The sequence below is a fragment of the Lagenorhynchus albirostris genome, chromosome 9 (genome assembly GCF_949774975.1).
Source record: "Lagenorhynchus albirostris chromosome 9, mLagAlb1.1, whole genome shotgun sequence".
In the NCBI taxonomy this organism is placed as follows: Eukaryota; Metazoa; Chordata; class Mammalia; order Artiodactyla; family Delphinidae; genus Lagenorhynchus; species Lagenorhynchus albirostris.
In genome coordinates, this window is record NC_083103.1 from 64728701 (window position 1) to 64749584 (window position 20884).

General features: G+C 36.2%; 1 pseudogene; it reads left to right on the forward strand.

Annotated features, from left to right (window-relative positions):
- Positions 1–12429: 12429 nt before the first annotated feature.
- LOC132526518 (small ribosomal subunit protein uS19-like) lies at positions 12430–12826 on the forward strand (annotated as a pseudogene).
- The last annotated feature ends 8058 nt before the right edge of the window (positions 12827–20884 follow it).

Sequence of the window (20884 nt, forward strand, 5' to 3'; positions counted from 1 at the left end):
GACTGCATCAGAATCACCTGGGTTCTGTAACAAATACAGACTTTTGAGTTCCATACCTCGAGATGCTGGTTCCATATTTGTAGGAGTTAGTACACGTGGACATGGTTTCTTTTTTCTATCTTTTTTAAGTCCACCAGCTAATTCTGACTAATAGACAGTGTTGCAAGTCACTTTTTCAGAACCTTCTTATGGCTCTTTTAAATCAGCCATCCCAATAGCTCATCAACAAAGAATCATGTATTATGTATATGGTAGGCACTAGGTGTAGAGAGAGGATACAGCTGTGAATAAGACAGATCCTGATTTCATGGCAATTAAAGTCAGTAGGTCCTTTAAAGCCTTAATTTCAAGATAGCTCCAATCCTGGGAGAAATACTAGCTGTAGGATAGACCCTGTGATTCATAAGGGATGAATTCAGATATTTTCACAAATTTCCAAAGCATTGAAGAGAGAACAGCAAAGCCACAGTGAGGAAGGCTCATTCATTAGCTAAATAATAGAGACCTTCAAGTGTGTCAGGGAATAGCTGAAATCAAGACCGTCAAATTTGTGAATGTAAAGTTTCTATTACACTTACAACAAAATAAGAGTTTGTCATTGCCTCATTTCTCTAGTATCTGTTCTCTGAGTACCATGCAGTTTCGTTGAAGACATGGACATCTCTACAGTTGCAGTTTTCCCATTAGTTTGTGTAATAATTTGATTAATTTATCTGTATCACTGCACTAGATGATACACAAGGGTGGCAACTGACATGTTTTCTGTTCACCATCACATCCATAGTGCCTAGCACCATACTTCATACATAGTAGATAATCAAAAACAATTAGTTGAATGGATGAGTGAATGAATGGGTAAGACTCTTGTGCTAGCCATCATACTAAAACATTCACATTCTAAAGGATTTATCCTGTAGATAAATCCTTTCCCAAGGAGGCTACCTGGAACACTTCCAGGTAGCCCCCTTGGGAAACTTCATGCTTCTTATGATAAATCTAGCATTACCATCATTTCTGGAAGTCTACAGAGCTTGTTGTGCATTTTGTTAGATAAGTATCTTCAGTGGAAGTAAATATTTATAATTTAAGAGTGCTTTTTATTTAAAGAAAGAATCCAAGTTCATACTTGATAAAATATTTGAAAAAATGAAAATATTTATAATAGAAAATTTGGTCTGATTTCTTGGGTAAATAGTCAGTGATTGCCAAAATTCTTTTTACAGATGCTGTATATTTTATTTCCCCATCCTCAGTGGGACCTGTTTAATTATCTTTTGCCTAACATTAAGATTTATCATTTAAATATGTTCGCTTAATGTGTTACAAATTATTATTTATCATTGTAATGTGCAATTCTTTTATTTCACATAAAATTCAACTCTTTCCCATTTGTCATTTGTATTTCCTTTAATTTTTAAAAATAATCAAATGTATTGATTTTCCCACCTTTGTGATCTCTTCCTTGCTTCTAAGCTTAGCAAGTCCGTTTTTATCTCAAGCCTAATCATTTTTTTCTTTTTTAAAATTTCAATTAATTAATTATATTTACATTTAACACTTTAATTGTACTTAAATATAGAATGGTGTTTGGTGGTTTCATAATTCTCTAGTTTCAATTTTTACTTGCTCTATTTTTATGTGGTATGTACACGTGTGTGTGTGTGTGTGTGTGTGTGTGTGTGTGTGTGTGTGTGTGTGCATTTCTTCTTTATTTAACCTTGTAATGTGAAGTTGCTGCTTTGGAGAAAGAGCCTTTCCCTTTCGTTTTTCATCTCTTTCCTCTGGCAGGAGAGCTGTTTATTTCTATTATCTTTCATCCTCTTTCCAATGGGTCTTAAGGTTCTAATACCACTTCTCCAGTGTGAGAGTGACTTTGAAAGGAAAGCGAGGAAAAGAACAAGTTTGGCTTGTTTGATTCTCATGTATGAGTGTTTATCAAAGATGAAGAGATCATTTTCTCCTGTGGAGCTGCCTGACTTGGAGAAAACATTGGTTATAGATTGGCAAGTGTTCCCTGCTAGACTGTAGGAAAGGTCTTTGGTTTTGGTTTATAGAGATGAAATGAAGAGATAATTTAACTAAATCACTTAATTTTTAGATATAGAGAAAGCCAAGCTTAAAGGCAAACAAGATAATATATCTGACAATACGTAGCATAATGCCTGGCACATAAACAGTGTCAATAGATATTAGTTTGCTTCTTCTATACGAAGCAAAATATCTTTTTTTTTTTTTTGGAGATCCTATAGCATAGATTCAAGAAAATTGGCCTTAGAAACATATTGCCAGGTGAATAATTTCTATTCAATACTCACTAGCTGTGTAATGTCAGGTAAATTACATAACCTCTCTGTATCTGGTTTCCTAAATCTAAACTGAGAATCCAATTCTGTAGCACTTTGGATTATGTTTGGCAGCATAAAAAGAAAATCTAAAATTACAGTGGTTTATTTATTTCTTTTGTAAAAGAATTACAGAGGGAGATCATCCAGGGAATGTATAGTGTCTTCTAGTATCAGGAACTCAGGTTATTTCTGTTCTGAATCCTTAGCAAGTGGCTTCCATCCTTAAAGTCATCTTATAGTCCAAGACAGCTGCTAGAGTTCCAGTCATTTTGTGTACATTCTATGCATCAAGAACCTGAAATCAAGTTGGGACTCTCTTTCTAAGTACAAAGGAGAGAATTGCTAAGGTGTAGGAATCTGGTGGTATATGCCACATAACTCTTTTGTAGGGTTGGTGGGATAATTAAATATCTGGGACATAGGAGTTGAGTATATAAGTGGTACGTACTAGTGACCAATATTACAAAGCAAGTTGGTCACAGAGTCAAGACCTGTATTTAGATTTCCAGATCTTTCCTATTATTCATTTCTCATGTATTAATTATACATTAATGAGTAAAGCATGTTAGGGTACTTAGGGGTTTCCACCAGTTACTAATGTACTTTTTTTATATACAGCAGTTTCTTATTAGTTATCTATTTTATACAAATTACCGTATATATGTCAATCCCAATCTCCCAATTCATCCCACCCTCCCCCACCCACCCCACTTTCCCCTCTTGGTGTCCATACGTTTGTTCTCTACATCTGTGTCTCTATTTCTGCCTTGCAAACCAGTTCATCTATACTGTTTTTCTAGATTCCACATATATGCGTTAATGTACAATATTTGTTTTTCTCTTTCTGACTTACTTCACTCTGTATGACAGTCTCTAGGTCCATCCATGTCTCTACAAATGACCCAATTTCATTCCTTTTTATGGTTGAGTAATATTCCACTGTATATATGTACCACATCTTTTTTTTTTTTTAACATCTTTATTGGGGTATAATTGCTTTACAATGGTGTGTTAGTTTCTGATTTATAACAAAGTGAATCAGTTATACATATACATATGTTCCCATATCTCTTCCCTCTTGCGTCTCCCTCCCTCCCGCCCTCCCTATCCCACCCCTCCAGGTGGTCACAAAGTACCGAGCTGATCTCCCTGTGCTATGCGGCTGCTTCCCACTAGCTATCTACCTTACGTTTGGTAGTGTATATATGTCCATGTCTCTCTCTCACTTTGTCACAGCTCACCCTTCCCCCTCCCCATATCCTTAAGTCCGTTCTCTAGTAGGTCTGTGTCTTTATTCCTGTCTTACCCCTAGGTTCTTCATGAAATTTTTTTTCCTTAAATTCCATATATATGTGTTAGCATACGGTATTTGGCTTTCTCTTTCTGACTTACTTCACTCTGTATGACAGACTCTAGGTCTATCCACCTCATTACAAATAGCTCAATTTCATTTCTTTTTATGGCTGAGTAATACTCCATTGTATATATGTACCACATCTTCTTTATCCATTCGTCTGTTGATGGACATTTAGGTTGCTTCTGTTACCAGGCTATTGTAAATAGTGCTGCAATGAACATTGGGATGCGTGTGTCTTTTTGAATTACGGTTTTCTCTGGGTATATGCCCAGCAGTGGGATTACTGGGTCATACGGTAATTCTATTTTTAGTTTTTTAAGGAACCCCCATACTGTTCTCCATAGTGGCTGTACCAGCTCACATTCCCACCAGCAGTGCAAGAGGGCTCCCTTTTCTCCACACCCTCTCCAGCATTTGTTGTTTGTAGATTTTCTGATGATGCCTATTCTAACCCGTGTGAGTTGATACCTCATTGTAGTTTTGATTTGCATTTCTCTAATAATTAGTGATGTCGAGCAGCTTTTCATGTGCCAATGTATGGGTTTTTAATGGGGTGAATCTCTGCCTGGTCCTCTTTTTCAAGGCCTGGAGGTTTGCAAATTCAGAAACCTAATTTTGTCTCTTAGAACAGACGGTAAACAATCCCACATAGACTAACGTATAGTTACTAGGTTGTCAGTTTATTAATGTACACTGAGAAATATAACCTCCAAAGGAAAGAACACCGTAATCTTGTGTCCACATGTTTATTCCCTGTGGTGACCTAAGCCTAAACCAAATTTTTCCCCACCTGCAAGACAAAGAAAAAATCAGCTTCAGTTGGAAAATTGCATCCTCTACCTCGGTCACCTTCTCTCTCGTGCCATGCTGGGTCACACTGATGACTTTCTACATCTACTTTTTCCTTTTATTTATTTTTCTTCTATCATTTATAGTCTTCCCTTTCCCTTAAAAATCTATTAAAATTCACCCCTATATTAGTTATTGCCAAACTTTGCTGATCATTTGATGCTGAATATTATACCTAGGTCCTGGCTCAGGACCTTGATCTTAATTAATCTTAGTCTTAATTTATACTTAATCTGAATTTCTAGGGACTTCTAGAGAAGTAGCTCAGGAATCCAGGTATTTAAAATTTACCCCAGATGATTCTGCTGTACAGTTATCCCTGACCTGCTTTTGGGAATTGCTGGTCTAGTTTACAGCCTTCAACATCCTAATTGAGTCAATAAATTGAAGAGAGACTTTTGTGGGGGAGAGGAGAGCAAAGGTCTTTTTGAGAGGATATTGTACCTTGCAGGAAAGTGTGGTCTTCTCTTATCATCCTTTAATCCCCACTATGAAATTCTGAAGGAGCTTTTCCCTACTCGCCTTGAGAATTAATGTTATAATGAGCTACTGTTACTAATTTTGTCTTCAAGGAAGTGACAATCTATCAGTACTTAGCAGACTTACTCAGTAGTTTAAGATGGGGAAAATTATTTATAAACTAACTGAGAAGGAGAAATTTTGGTTGGGGCAGAGGAAGGAACAACCGCTCTTGCCTGGACAGATTAGGTAAGGACCCAGGAAGGCAGTGTTATATAAGGTCAGCCTTGGCTAGTGGGTGGGATTTTGACAAGTGACGAACGAGAAATAGCAGTCCAGGCCAAGAGAACACCACACACCTAGACACAGAGGCCTGACAGTGTAGCATGGTCTCTTTGGGGCTTGGACCAGAGGTCAACTCTCCCTTCTCTTGACTTGACTGTAAAGTGATTCCCCTGAGCTTTGGAGGATTCCATGTGGGTGCCAGATGTCGCCCATGTTGAAAGGTTGGTTTCTAGGACTTTGAGAGCCTCGTGCAAAGCCACATCTTGTCAACTAGCAAAGAAATAATAACAGATAGGAAACTGGCTTGAGACCTGTCCCAGCCCCATGGAAGGTTAAAGCTGGAGGTGAATGGTTTCATTGCCTCTTAGTTAGTCTTCAGAGACCACAAATTGTGTTGACATATATGTTCTGATTCATTAGCAAGATAGCCTTAAAGGAATAAAAAGACCTTGAAGCCTATTGTAAGTATTTCAGGTTCTATTCCCAGTAATGTGGGAAGATCCCAGAAGGTTTTGAGCAATAGAGTGTCATGACTTGTATTGAAAGGAATGGCTCTGGCTAGTGTGCTGAAAAAATTGGGGTGGGGGGAGGGAAGGAAGGGGAGGAAGAGAGGCAAAGGTGGAAGCAGAGACCTGTCGAAATGCTACTGCTGAAATTCAGACAAGAGGTTTGGGAAGTAGATTGGTGTGAAGTGTTCTGATTCTGTATGTATTCTGAATGTAGATCAAATGACAGTTATGACGGTATGAAAAAGTTAAGAAGGAAGGAAGGAAGGAAAGAGAGGAGTCAAGGGTGCAGTTTTTGGCTGAGCAATTAGAAGAATGGAGTTGATAGCAGATTGAGCAGAAACATTTTAGCATTTTAATGCCTACTATAACAGCTAACGGCTAATCATTTTATAGTTCTTTATAATGACAAGGGCATTTGTATATATTATTATATTATTTTATCATCCAAGCAACCTTGAGATAGGCCTGGCACTATTATTTTTCCTATTTTACAGAAAATAAAACATGGCTTAGGGAAATTAAATTACTTGGCCTAAGATCTTACAGCTAGTTGGTGATGAGAGTCGAAATTTAACCCAGGTCTGTTGGACCCCAATCCAGGTCACAGTCTGTCTGTTTGCCTTTCAATTTGCTGTGTATCCAGTGTTTACTCAGACTAAAAGTACTTCCTCTTGCACACTGTTTTCTCATACTCCAACCTACGGAACCAAAGCAGGTGACAGCTAATGCCATTCTGGGGAGATGCTGACATAAGGGGAAAGGTGAGAGAGAGAAAGGTTTAACTGCGTGACTCTGGTTCTCTAAGAAATTGACACAGTTAGCTATGTACATCTGTGACCTGAAAGTGCAACTTCTTTTGCAAATTGCTGTGATATAGCAAGAGTTCAGTTAGAAAGAGGAGGGAATGGGTGTCACAGAGGTAGCCCTTATATCCAGACTGAAAGTTAGAAGACCTAGTTCAAGTTTTAGCATTTTAGCATATTAGCTGTCTGATCACGTTCCTGTCAAAAAGCTGATACAAGTCTTATTTAGAATGGGATTGTATATTATTAAAATTAATAATAATGACTAACAACTCATGAATGACATTGATCGCAAACATTATTTTGCTTTAGCTGCCACTAATCCTGCAAAGGAGGGTATCTCACTGATGAGAATTATGAGACTGTTAGTAAACAGTGTTAGTAAACAGAGCTGAGGACATGTTAAGTCATTGCTCTTTGTAGAAAGCTTGTCATACTTAGTCCTCTGAAAAATTTGGGCCAACCTTCTATTTCTTTCATTTGCAAGAATTTTGGCTACAGTTCATGAACTCTTGATCTATTGAAAACTCTAAAATAAAAATGTTAGCTAAAAACTTGCTAAGCTTTATCCTTTCCCTTTTCTTCCTTTCTTCCCATTCTTTGTCCAGACACAATTTGTCACTTCAGTCAGGGCCAGACACCTGGCGAGGTGAGTTTATATTGAGTTCTTTGCCTGGTTCAGATAGTTGCATGTTCCTCAGCACTCTGAATGTCCCTCTTGATGCTCTGCATGTCCTTCCTGAGCAGCAGTGTTGGCAAAACTGACTTAAATTAATCACAGTAGTCTTGGGAGGGCAAGATGGGGTATAACTGAATAATCTTGAAAGAGGACCATTTTCCCTTAGTGTACAGATGCTATCCCATGCAGCCTTGCCATCTGTTGGCAGAACAAATTTTTAGCCTATTGTCCACAAATGGATGATGTTAGCAGGGGATACAATCCCTTGGCCAGGGCATCTGAGCCAGAAGTGTGTCAGATGCATCTCTGGAGTATGCTGAGGGAAATACTGCTATACACCATGTCTCACCCCTTTGATGTGAGTGTTTTCCAAGTTAGCAATTGCGTAAGCATATGATATTCTCTAGTTGAGAAAAGTGAGAAGTCATCTGGGACCATCCTAAATTATTCTCTCTAGGGAAGAAGCTGGAAGAAGAAAGATTTTCAAATCCGATTCCAATATTCTAAAATCATTTGAATCGGAGTGCCTTTATGACCTTGGCCTGCCAGCTGCTCTGTTCTGTTTCTCCAGAATCCCATCCACTTATGATTTTCAAGCCACCTGTCACCATGGTAAGCAGGAGAGAGGCTGCAGTGAGAGGGCAAATTAGATGTGAATGTCTTTGTGGGCTTCTCTGTCATTGGAAGTTAATGCAATTACATACTGAATCAGTAGAGGATCCAAACCAAAGGGAATCAGCATGCCGGAGCGGAAAGCCTCTGGAAAGGGAGCTAGGGAGTGGGTCCCAGTCTAATTCACAAGGGCATTTGTATGGATTAAATGCCATTAAGTATGTTCCATGTCCAGTTAGAGTCACATAGCAGATGCTCCATCTTTCCCTTTCTTGGTCTTCGTTCATGAATTAATTGTGGTGTTGGACACATCAGCAACACTCTGCAACCACACTTCTAGTGGAAGAATTGCTGACCATGGAAAGAGCGCACATTTAGACACTATGTTGCCGAGCACTATGCTGGGTGTTTAACATAAATTATTTCATTTCATCCTTATACCAACACTTGTGTTTACGTTATCATCATGAGACAAATGAGACATCCAAGGCTCTGAGAATTTTAATAATTTGCCCAAAGTCATGGAAACTTTAAATTGACAAAGTTGGGTCTGTGGGCTCTCCAATGTCAAGGCCAATGAGAAAAGTGGAAATAATGCTTCTCAAATTCTTCCTCGTGGAAGAAGAATATGAACACTTGGAATTGTTTCAGGTCTTCTGTTTTATCTTTAAAATTCATGTGGATTTAGTTGCATTCTATCCTACAGTATATGTGTAATTGTTTTATTATAAAATGAATGCCTTATAGGTGTGTTTATTTTCTGGTTCTATGTATTCCCTTTACGTGTTAGTTCCTAGACAGCATGCACATCCGGAGATGTGGTAATAATAAACTTTAGCAGGTGGTCTCTATTGTCCCTTCTAATTTTAATGATTTAGAGGTTTAACTAATTGCACTGGTTACCAGGCAGTTAGGATTATATAGATGAACAGTTATCAGTGTTACTTGGAAATGTAATGCCATCTTAATGCAAGGACAATTGGTTCAAGTGTTGTTAATGGGCAGTCTACCTAGGCTGTTGCAAAGGACCAGCCATTAGAGTTGACTGACTACCCTCTCCTGAGTAAGTGTATCTCATACAGTCAACTGCCATAGTTCTAGGCAGCCCATCTGAGATGCGTGGGCAGTTTTAAATAGGGGGAATGTGGCATCGCCCAGATCCCAAAGACCACAGCGCCTTTCAGGTGACCCTCTCCTACAGCTGCAGGTCTTACCCATTCAGTAAACCCTTTCTCTTCTTACCCCCTCAGTCCTAGGGGTCATGGCCACTTCCTACTGTTACCAGTCCCTGCAAATCCCTAGTTAGTTGCCTAGCCCTGCTCATACCTTTGTAAATATTTCCTTTAGTAACACCTTTTCAATTACCTTTTTGCCTTGGCCACCTGTTATTTGCTGAGATCCTAACTTTTTCTCTTTCCTGAGCTCTACCTGTATTGTACACTACTTACTGGACATGTTGACTGTAGTTTCACAGTCATCTCAACTCCCAAACAGCACTCATCACAAACCTGCTCTTCCTGATGTGTTGCCTGGCTCAGTAATAGATGCCGCTTTCTATTAATTACCACCCCAGACACCCAGGTGTCATTCTTGTCCTCTCCATCTCACTTCATCCAGCCAGTCACTAATTTATATCAATTCTCCTTCATAAGATTTCCTAAATTTATCACTTCTTCACCATCTGCACAGTTCCTGTTCTCATTATTTGTCAAGTAGATTGCCTCCCTATGGATCCATCTGTCTCTAGCTCTCCTTCCCCATTTATTTTCCATTGTTTTCTCTTCTCAGAATCATATATTACAAAAAAAAAAAAAAAACTTGTCCATACCAACTACTCTATAAAACCTTCAATGGCTTATCACCTTAAAGTTTAAACTCCTTAACAAAGCATGTTAGCCCATCTTTCTTTGTCTCCCTCCCTCCCTTCTGTCCTTCCTTTCTCCTTCCCTTCCTTTCTTTATTTCTTCCTTTCTTTCTCTCTTTTTCTTTTTTTTTTTTTACCTTCTTAGCCATTTTCCTGATCCTTCCTCATGCACTCTATATTGAGTACTACCAAGTCCCTTCATGTTTATCATAGATGGTTGAACTTCACACTCATGCACTTGTACGTGCTATTTCCTTTGCCAAGAATATCCTTTTCATAACAGTCCTTCAAGTCCTACCTCCAGCATTACCTTCTTCAGGGAAATTTCCCAGATAACCACAACCTCTGCAACTTGTTTGGGAGTGTCTTAAGGGTTCCAGTGGCCCCTATGCTTCAGGTGATGGCATATCCTAGGGCAAGGTGCACTGTTCTGTTGGATGAAGTACCATCGCTTTCACAGTGATATGGAATCTCACAATATCCCTTAGAATTAAAAAATCATAATTTTTAGGTGGTAAATGATTAAGAAGTAGCTTTAAGTTAGATAATTTAATCTTGATCTTTATGTATTATATAATAATTTTATATAAATAGTAGGATTTGCTCTTATCTTCAATTTTCTTATTATCTTCAGTAATTAATATATGTTTTACAGCTCCAGTCTAGCCTTCTTCCTTGAGTTCTAAACTCTGATACCCAACTATCTTCCTTAAAAGACATCTCAGACTCAACATGTCTTCATCCTTCCTCCAAAATCTGCTCTAAGTGCATGCAGCCTTTTCTAACTCAGTTAAAGGCAACTCCATCCTGGCCAAAAAACCTTCACCATTCTCTACTCTTCTGTCTTTAAAGTCCCACATCCAGTCCATCAGCAAATCTTGATGAGTCTATCTTATACACATAGACAATTATGACCACTTCTCATGACCTCCACTGCCACCACCATGGTCTATAAGTCACTATCATTTTGTCTGTTTATTGCAAGAGCTTCTTACCAGCCTCCCTGCCTCTAACTTTGCCTCCTAACAATTTATTCCAGGGCTTCCAGACTGCTCCTCTGAAAATAAACCAGATGTTTTTCTTTCACTCAAAACCTTCAGCATAAAAGCCAACTTCCTTATATTATCTTCCAAGGCTTTGTATGAGTTGACTCTGCGCTTACTGAAATCAGCTCCTACTATCCTACTCAAGGCTCATTCTCTTTCAGCCATACTATACTTGTTGCAGTTCCTAACACTTCTAGACTTACTCTTTCTTCAGGATCTTTGCATTTACTGTTTCCTCTGCCTGGCATATTCTTTCATGATATGTTCATGATTTGCTTCTGCACCTTCTTCAAGTCTTTGTTCAGATTAGAAGTAAAATCTTTCCTGATAAACATATTTAAAATTACTCCCCTTTCCTGAATTTATGTCTCCTTTATCCACCATATTTTTCTCCATAGCACTTATCATTTTATAATATATACTAGAGTTTCCTTTTTAACTTTTGTGTTTTTTGTCTCTTCCACCAACACACACATATTCATGCACATAATAAAAAGTAAGATCCATGTAAACATAATTTTTGTTTTGTTCATTGCTGGATCCCCAGAATCTAGAAGAGTGCCCTGGCACATAGCAGACACCCATTAAGTATTTGTTCTTTGAATAAATTGTATATAAAGGCAAATTTCAAATTGTTTCATTTATCAAAAAGCTTCTTAAAATTTACTGTAAATTATATTTGCAAGAAAAATCATGTTTTGGTGATAAAATAATACTTGGGGTTATTCCATGTGTAGTTTAGATATTGAATGTAATTTAGAGGTAGGTTGAAATGACACTACATATTATGGCAAAAACAACTTGCTTTCATGATTTGATGTTAGGAAGTATATTTGGAGTTTAGAAAATCAAATTGCTTATATTTCTAATGTTCATGATTTGTTTCTAAATTAAGCCAGACACGTTTATGTTTAAACCAATGTTAAGCTGAAAAATAGTCAAAAGCAACTCAATACCTAATAGTGTTTAGTAGCCTGAATGAAGGTGTAATGAAGCCACACATCTCATTCTTAGCTGTGAATCCCCTCTTAGCCTTTCTCAGTATCTGTGGCATTTTTGTGACTTCCCAACTTACTAGACTTACTAGAGTAAGTTTTTCTGCCAAAACAAATGAGGCTCTTGGTGCCCTCTGGACTTTCCCCACCTCCCAACAGGGGAGAATTGTGAAACTTTCCACAAGAAAATTGTACCCCTGGTCCTCACATCCTTCTCCTGGTGTCTGTTAATCTGGGTTTGACTCAGGCCCATGAGATGTTCTGTAAGGCCCCTGATAGGCTTACTCTATCTCCTGTCCAGCCCATTTTAGTTAGACTACATCACTGTGGGGTCACCAGCCCTTTCATTTGAATTCCGTAACTCTCCCCCAGCCTACATTTGGGTGGAATCTAGACAGTACTGCTGCTCTCTGCATTGGTTGTTTTCTGTGAAAATGGCAGTAAACAGGTCCAGTTTTGAACTGGCCCTGAGGAAATGGGTTCAGAGTTTGTATGGGCAAGAAGGAGGGAGGAGAGCCATTTGGAGAACTGAGAATGAATTTTTTTCTTTTTTTGGTTTCAATGTCTTCTTTATGTTACTAATAAATGCAGTGAAAACAAAACAATCTTTCTGTACAACTGACGGGATGGTGGAAGTGGAGCAGAAGAAGGAGTGGACCTTCCTCAGGTTGACCTACGTGGTAGGGATCTTGACCAGCTGCTGCACATGTCCTATCAGCAGCCAATGGTGACTGCTGCATGGAACCTGCAGAGGAGGTAGCACTTCCTGCCTACGGGCCTGCACAAGGCCCCCGCGGAGAAGCCAGAGGTGGTGAAGGTGCACCTGCAGGGCGTGATCATTCTGTGCGAGGCAGTGGGTGGCACGGTAGGTGTCCATAGCGTGAGACATTCAACCAGTTGGAAATCAAGCCTGAGATGTTCCACTGCTACCTCAGCGAGTACTCCATCACCTACAGGCCCATGGACCACAGTTGGCTTGACATCAGGGTCACCCACTCCTTCCCTTTCATCCCCTTCAAGTAAAGTCACAGACTTCCCTAAAAACAAACAATAAAAAAGGTAGTCTCTAGGAGGGTCTTGGGCAACATGGTTTTGAATATTTCGTTCTTTTTAAGTTATTCACAAAGGCCAAGATGTGGAAACAACCTACATGTCCATCAGTGGATGAATGGAAAAGGAAAATGTGGTGGATAAATATGGTGGAACATTATTCAGCCTAAAAAATAAGGAAATCCTGCCATATACAACAGACTGGATAAACCTTGAAGACATTATGCTTAGTGAAATACGCCAGTCACAGAAGGACAAATACTGCATGATTCCACTCATATGAGGTATCTCAAATAGTCTAACTCACAGAAGCAGAGAGTAGGATGGTGATTGCCAGGGACAGGAGTTAGGGGGGAATGGGGAGTTGCTATTCAATGGTTATAAAGTTTCAGTTATACAACATGAGTAAGTTCTAGAGATCTGCTGTACAAAGTTGTTGCCTACAGTTAACAATCTTGTATTGTAGACTTAAAATTTTTTTAAGAGGGTGGATCTGATGATAAGTGTTATCACCACAGTAAAAAAAAAAAAAAAGGGACAGAGAGATTAAAATGGATGATTATACTGCATGAAGGCCCTAGAATAACTTTGAAAATCTTGGAAAGGTTGATCTAAGACAACTGTTTCAGCTTATAGAAGAAAAAAGAAGATCTAGAGAAGGGCGTTTATCTGAGTGGAGGAGGCTGCAGAACTGAAGGAGGTGCTTGACTAAAGTCATACACGATGTAGTTTATCTATTTCTAAAGTCCTTTCTTTTTTTTCCTTCACAGTTTTAAATATCTTGATTCAAATGCCTTGTCTTTGTTACATTCTCTGTATTTTTTGTTGTTATTGAATATTACTTTTTTACTTTTATTAATTACGAAGCATAGGTGATTTACTAATTCACTTTTTCATTTCATCTAATTTGATTGTAAATGTCGATATCAAGTTCTTTCTTACATTTAGTTCTGATATTTGCTACAGCAAACAATTGCATGCACGTGTGTGATCATGAGAGATTAGGATCCTTCTGAGTTCTGAATGGTTGAATTTATTTGTGTTGTTAGAGAATGATGCATATATGCTCAGGAATAAAAGTAGAATAACCAATTTTACATAGATGCATGATTACATGTATTTTATATAGTATTCTATTACATCTAAATATCTAGCACTGTCAGTACTGCTACTAAAGCAGCTATAGCATCGAAGGAACATACTCCATGTGCACAACACTGTGCACGTAATGTACATTATCTTGTTTAAGCCTCCCGAAGAGCTCTAGTTATTAAACTAATGCTACTTCCCTGAACACTCCATGCACTATCTTGTGTCAGTGGATGGGCTGTTCCCTGTGCCTGAATGTTTTCCTCTCTTGTGTCCATCTGGTCAGCATCTACTGATCCTTTAAAATTCTGTTCTTTGGAAATCTTTTAGGGAAGTGTTCCTAGATATTGTTCTCACCTACGTTCTTCCTCTTTACTTCCTCTTTGTCAAGCACACTTTACAGTATTTTTCACAATTAAAAAATTATTCTTTATAACTTTAACTTTTCCTACTAGTTTAGCAGATTTTATGATGCTCTTGAACAAGCCATGACAAGAAATTGCTTGCCCAAAGTCATGTAGCTCATCTAGTTATTTTTGCCTGTTCATATCATTACATTTAACATTTTATTTTTAATCTTAATATTTTATTTTTTGATTGCTTTAGATTTTATAGGCTGATGAATCTGCTGATAGTAGATTTGTTTCTTCAAAATATTAATATCTACTTTCTTTTTCTTGACTTAGAGTTTTCTCTAGGACATCAAATACCATATTAAATAGTAGTGATTTAGAGTGGGCCTGTGTCCTGGTTTGCTCAGGACAGTGAAGGTATAAGCAGTTGTTCCAAGTAAATCCACTGTCTCAATACAACTGATGCTTGCACTTTATTTAACTCTCAGAAAATGTGTTGTTTGAGACAAAATTTCATCGTCACTTTAGAATTGTGCATGTATGGAATACATCTTTCATTCCTGATGTAATGGGAACTCTTCTGATATTTTTCTATTAGTATGTTGGCAATAGGTTTTTAATAGAATTTTTTCACCTTAAGAACTTTTCCTTTTATTTTTAGTTGTTAATTTGTTTTATTTTATTTTAATCAGGAATTGGTGTTTACTTTTATCAAATGTTTCTCTTATCTATTATATAGATTACATTTTTCTTTTAATATGTTAATGTAGTAAACTACATTTTTTATTTCCTAATATTGAACAATACTTAAAATCCTATGGTAGACTATATTTAGTCATGAAGTATTATTAGTTTATTACATTTCACAATTTGATGTGTGAATAGTTTATCTGGGATTTTAAAATCGATGTTTATGGGAATAGCTTATAACTCTATTTATGTCCCTCCTTATCTGATTTGTGTACCAAAGTTATAAAATCCTCATAAAATGAGCTATAGATATTTCCATGTACTTCTGTGTTCTATACCATGATGAAATTCTCCTAAAATGATTAGGCATATGCCACTTAGAGTTAAATATTTTTAAATTCCCTTTCATGATATTCTATCATTATTGGTTTATCTGTGTTTTCAAGTTGTATTTGTTTCAATTTGATGATTTATATTTTCCTAGAATATCATGTCACCTATATTTTCAAATTTATTAGTTCAAAGTTTTACCTAGTGCTTTCTTTTATATATCTTGTATATATGTAGCTATGACTCTTTTCTCACAGTATTAATTGTGGTTTCTCTTTTACTTGATTAAGCGTGACAAACGTTTGTCAATGTGTTGGTCTTTTCAAATTAAAAGACTTTTGTTTTAATGATCACTTTAAATTTTTCAGTAGATTTTTTTTCTTGTATTAATTTCGATTTAATCAATGTTATTTATATTTTCTTTTTTTATTGTTTATTTTTCAACATCTTCAACTGAAATTTTAGTCTTTTTTTTTTTTTTTTTCGGTACGCAGGCCTCTCACTGTTGCGGCCTCTGCCGTTGCGGAGCACAGGCTCCGGACGCGCAGGCTCAGCGGCCATGGCTCACGGGCCCAGCCGCTCCGCGGCATGTGGGATCTTCCTGGACCGGGGCACGAACCGGTGTCCCCTGCATCGGCAGGCGGACTCTCAACCACTGCGTCACCAGGGAAGCCCTTTTAGTCTATTTTTTGATGTATACATTTAGAGTAAAACATTTTCTTTAGAGTACTGTATGCAGGGTTTTCTCTAAGTTCATTTCTATGTAGGATATAATTTTAGTTAAGTTTTCCTCTTCAGTCCAAAAATGCTCTTAGATGAGATATCTCCAGGATTTCTTTTGGATATCATTTTTTTTTAATTTCAAAATTTTATGACTTTTAGACAGTGAATGTAGCCTGTATGATTTTTGCCTTTTGAAATGTGTTAAGGTCTCTTTCGTGGTCAAATTCAAGGTTAATGTTTATAAATGTTTCATGGATGATGAAAATAATGTCTATTCTCTGTTTAATACCAACAAAGTTCTAAATAAATTTGATTATTCATGGTTTTGTTACTCGTTTCCTCTATTATTTTTTTGGCTTCTTGATGTATTTGTGATTTAAATATATTAAAGAGGTCTGTTGTGATTGTGGAATTTGTGTGTGTGTGTGTGTGTGTGTGTGTGTGTATTTCTATTAATCTTTACTTTGTATGCAAAAGGTAGAAATCATTATTTTGAACATGCAGGAGTAGAAATGCATTAGTATGGTACATGTGTTAGATGCGGCCGTGTAATTTTGATTACTTAGGTAAATTAGAAAACACGTGAAAAAAGTTTCTAAAATAACTTCTGCATGATACTCCAATAGCTTTCTACTGCTCTTGGAATATAGTTCACTGGCTACTTAACATCTACTAATGCTACTATCTCACATATTGCTTCATTTGAGGCTGTTGGGAGTTAAGGAAAGCATCCAATGTGTCGATTGAGAAAAAGAAAAAGAAAAAGAAAATCCTCAGCTTGACCCCTGGGAGTAAAGTTAATGTGCTGGTAGAGCTCTGAGAAATCAGAAAATAGGAGGAAAATGGATAATAAAATGTAGCAAGGCTTTCCATGATTCAGTAGAATGGCTCTGAAATGATTGATGATATCAATCCATGTTTTCTTCTCCAAAATCCTTAGGAGATCATCATGGAAATAGCAATTAATTTTCAAGACTAAAGGAAAAAGTGTCTACAAATTATAAATTTTATATCATAGCATTTCTAAAACTCATACTATGAAGTTCTACTCTGAGGAGACTACTTATAAGAAAAAAAACAAAACAACTTCCAGGGTTAATGCATATTAGCATATTTAAAGAAGAGTGGCAAGTTCTGAGATGAAGGCAGCCACCCAACCTGGAGTTACTATGATTTCCAAACTTTTAAAAATCTAAAACTTCTATTTTGTGAAACACTTATTACTGTTCAGCAGTTCAGAAAAGACAATTTACTATACTAAATTGCAATTTTCATGAACATATCAGTCATATAATTTATTATATAACATTTATCCTGTTATAGAAACATGCTAGTTATGTAAGGCTTTGTTTTATGTCAATGAGTAAAAATACAAGTTATATATAAAAAAGCCAAATGTGTCTGATATATATACCACATAACTAGCCTATTTGTATAAATGTTCATACAAAAAGACTTAGATGTCATGACAAAACCAAATGTGTTGGGTCTGGAGTAAAAGTTAATTTAAAATATTTAATTTTAAATTAAATTAAATTAAATTTTAAATTAAATTTCTATTGCATCAGCTGGTTTTATCTGGCCTCCATTGGTTCTATGGAGTCTTACACAACTCTTTTGATCTTTAGGAGATAATGTATGTAGTCTAGATATCTTACCTCAATCTCAAGTTTATATAAACATACGCCCATTTGGATTACTTCAGAATAGAAGACACTGAATTAGAGAGTTTGACCAAAAAATGGCTTTCTTTTTAAAGTTCAAACATAGTTTGTATCAACTTATATAAGAATATATGTATATATATATTAAATGTGTACAAATAATACAATGTAGGGAAGCAGAGAGAGGCTATATTTTAAAATTTACATTTTCTCTTCCATACATCATTCATATAGTCTACATTATGCTTTTAGGTTTTAGCCAAGTTGTTTTCAGGGGGTGTAAATTTGCTTAAGAATCTATGAAAGTAAAAAGTGATTTGACAAGTAATTTTCTTTTCTGGCAAAATTATATAGACATGCCCACACATACACACACAAACATACATACATACATACACATATAAACATATACAGATGGACTCAAAGTAAAATATCTATATTGATGTGTGTGTTTATATACATATACAGACACACATATATATATATACACACACATACATACATATATATACACACATGTGCATAATCTATATTATTTTTGTGATGTTACATCTATCAACACAGATAATTGTGGAACTATACCTATAATTTGTATTGGTATTTCCAGACACAAAAAGAACTTATATTCCTTGTTTTAATGCTTCCTTGTTTTAATATAACTATTTATTTATGTCTTAAAAGGTATTTATAGGTGCCTCTGGGGACAGCATCTCTGGTTGGTTTGTGGTTGGTTTATATTTTCATTTTAATCTATTGTCCACATGCTGCTTTGTAAACCCCATAACTCGAATGTGTAGATCATTCAGAATTTAAGATGAATTAATAGTATGGCTCTTTGGGTCATAGAAAACACTATTAAGACAACAATCTAAACATTTAAGGGGAAGAATCTTAAAGTCATATCATAGTTTCTTTTTTTAATATATTTCAAAAAGTAACTGACTTCACAAACACCAGCTCTAACATGATTTAGACAACTGAGAAACAGGCAAGTGTATTTTAAAATACTAAAATAAAATACATTTATACAAGTACAAAGCAAAACAATGCTGATAAAAATGTTAAACTTTATGAAAAAAAATCATTTGCAATTCACATCAAAATAATTTAACATTCTCTATCGTTTTAATAGCACAAGCTGCAACAACAGAAAAAAAGACAGATATGTGCACATCATTTTAAAACCAAATCAGTTAAAGTGCAGAAAAAAGTAAGTACAAGCACTTGTAGCCCACACAAATCTTTTAGGATTGGCACCATCTCTCTAAAACATCTATATTCTATATAGATTTCTAATTACAACACCACCAGCAGCTGCCATTGAATTCTAGAAATACACACAATATACATAGTATATTTGTTCACATTGGGAAGATCAGTGAAATTCAGCCAACTATTTTATACATGCTTCGTTCTTCAACAGATAGTAGAGCATCTGCCAGGCCTCAGACCCTCTTTAAAGTGAATTTCGACTTATCTTTATGCTTTTCACTGATCTGTATTTTTTCACAGTATAAAATTGTAAATGGTAACTATAGAGATTCTGACAGCTTGAGGGTTATTAATAAGCTGTGGCTAAATGTGAACTCAGGTAATACCTTTGAAGTCTCCAAAACATGTACATTTTGCCGGGAGACTAGCACAGGAAATGTTTTTTCCTTAAAAAGTGTTTAATTCCTGGTTTGGAAGTCACAGAACTGCAGCAGAGCCATTATACAATTCATGGACAGTCAGAAATAGCGCCTAGTCTACCTGATCACGTGCTGGTAACAGCAGAAACTTGGGAAAGACTGTTACCAACAAGGATTGGCACATTGGGGGGTTTCTTTTTTTTCTTTGCTTCAATCAAATCTCATACTGTTTTCCTTTCCACACTCCCTTTCTGCTCCCCACCCCTACCCCAGAGAGTTGGTTCTGGTTCTTTCCAATGCAGATACAGTCTTCTCAGGCTGCCACCACTCTTTCCCACAATAGAAGAAGGGTGGACTTCTTAGATAGTCCGTATAATTTGATCAAACCAGATCTTCTTTTATTCATTCTGGGACCAAACTGTCCTTTAGGGTCACTTTTCTGAAACTTAGCATTCCACTGTACTTTCCCCTTCCTTTTAGTCATGCTGGTCCTGACTGAATTATCACTGGGCACCAGGAACAGACTGTTTTCAAGGAAATTCAATGAAAATAGGTACTCAAATGAATTGTGAAGTTCATATCCTAGCCCTAGAATGAATATTCAGTTCTCTTTGTATTGTAGACTTATTACTTGGAACCTGGTATTAGAATTGGCAAAGAGACAGAGTTAGCATCATTCCAAAATAAAAGATCCCAAGAATGCATTACTAATAATATTATATATTATACAATGTATTGAATGAAGTGGCAAAGGGTTATATAAATACACTGAAAAATACATCTTGTTCTCCTCTAATTGAATAAATTATTTTTCTTATTACAATTGACTATTAGCTCATATGGAATTATCAGATGGCAACTTATTCGCATTAAATTTTAATTTCTAACGGATTTTCTCACAAGGTAGTGTACTTTTAAAAGAAATATGTTACTAAAAAATTAGAAAGGAATTTGATCATGGAGAAAGTTTTAAAAATGTTCTTCTATTGGTCAACACAGTGAAACTTGTACTTAAGAATACAATGGAAACCAACGTAAGTGTTTTATGAAACAAAATTTTAAAACTCAGATAGAGCATACTTAGAAAGGTTTTGATACTTAAATCAAGACAGTAATCCCCAGGTGAATGCCACCCTTTTGATGAGAATCCAGGGATATTAATACTCAAAATATTTACATTTGTTTTTAAAGTAGAGGCAGACATTTGCTTTCAATGAAACCATAAAACTTAGCTAGATTCACTGTTTCAAGAGTCATTATAATATTTGGGATCGAGGGGCTCTGATGATGCTATTTTTAAATTGTCATTGGAGGTCTGATTTAAAAAACTTCATATTTTAGTAAATTAATGTTAGCTTTTAATGTTTTCTATTGGGAGATTTGATTTAATATAATTTAATATAAGAACAGTTATCAGGAAAGTAAAGTGGAGCAGTATATTTATTATAACTTGTAAAAGTGGGGAATGATAAATTACGTTAATGGATATATTTCCATTTCTCAATTCCTTTTTTTAAGTAGATGTGAGATAAAAAATACTTACCAAAATAA